Raw genomic sequence first — 1,215 nt, forward strand, 5'->3', positions numbered from 1 at the left:
CAGGAAGACAGGGTAACAGGAGGACAGAGGGACATGATAACAGGAGGACAGGAGGACAGGGTAACAGGAGGACAGAGGGACATGATAACAGGAGGACAGGAGGACAGGAGGACAGGATAACAGGAAGACAGGGTAACATGAAGACAGGGTAACAGGAGGACAGAGGGACAGGATAACAGGAGGACAGGTTAACAGCAGGACAGAGTGACAGGATAACAGGAAGACAGGGTAACATGAAGACAGGGTAACATGAAGACAGGGTAACATGAAGACAGGGTAACAGGAGGACAGAGGGACATCATAACAGGAGGACAGGTAACAGGAGGACAGAGGGACAGGATAACAGGGGGACAGGTTAACAGCAGGACAGAGTGACAGGATAACAGGAAGACAGGGTAACATGAGGACAGAGGGACAGGATAACAGGAGGACAGGGTAACAGGAGGACAGCTGTTCTGTTCACCTGCGTTTGTCGTCCCGTCGTCAGGCATGGAGATGGCCAGACACTCATCCATGTGTCCGTGGAACAGTCTGAGGACTTGACCACCGGCCAGGAAACCTGCAGAGAACAACAACACAGTCTGTACTCTATAGGGGGAATCCTAAATTACAATGAAGACACATTGTCACTTGTCACTTGGGTAAGTTACCCTCAGCCAGCTCGCAGCCTGAACACACAGGGTTCATGTTCCATAGAGTCTGCATGAAGGAAGCGTCCACCATCAGATCACCACTGGCATAGGACAGATGCTGTAGACATAGAGAGAGAGAGAGAGAGAGAGAGAGAGAGAGAGAGAGAGAGAGAGAGAGAGAGAGTGAGAGAGAGAGAGAGAGAGAGAGAGAGAGAGAGAGAGAGAGAGAGAGAGACAGAGAGAGAGAGAGAGAGAGAGAGAGAGAGAGAGAGAGTGAGAGAGAGAGAGAGAGAGAGAGAGAGAGAGAGAGAGAGAGAGAGAGAGACAGAGAGAGAGACAGAGAGAGACAGAGAGAGAGAGAGAGAGAGAGAGAGAGAAGAGAAGAGAGAGAGAGAGAGAGAGAGAGAGAGAGAGAGACAAAAAAGTAAAGTAAGAGACAGAGAGAGAGAGAGAGAGAGAAGGAGAGAGAGGAGAGACAGAGAGAGACGAGAGAGAGAGAGAGAGAGAGGAGAGAGAGGAGAGAGAGAGACAAAAAGAGAGAGAGGACAGACAAGAGAGAGCAGAGACGAGAGAGACAGAGAAC

The 1,215-nt window shown here is 50.2% G+C and overlaps 1 pseudogene across 1 annotated transcript in view; it reads right to left on the bottom strand.

The window, feature by feature from the left end:
* Window positions 1–750, bottom strand: part of LOC311122827 (ryanodine receptor 1-like) — a 70,745-nt pseudogene extending 69,995 nt beyond the window's left edge. The window contains exons 1-2 of the transcript in view: window positions 651–750; window positions 464–559 (exon numbers count right to left, since the gene is read on the bottom strand). The product of the transcript in view is annotated as a ryanodine receptor 1-like (transcript). The remainder of the gene's footprint in view (window positions 1–463; window positions 560–650) is intronic.
* Between the last annotated feature and the right edge of the window lie 465 nt (window positions 751–1,215).

This window comes from Coregonus lavaretus, assembly GCF_964263955.1.
Source record: "Coregonus lavaretus genome assembly, contig: HAP1_SCAFFOLD_2940, whole genome shotgun sequence".
Lineage (NCBI taxonomy): Eukaryota > Metazoa > Chordata > Actinopteri > Salmoniformes > Salmonidae > Coregonus > Coregonus lavaretus.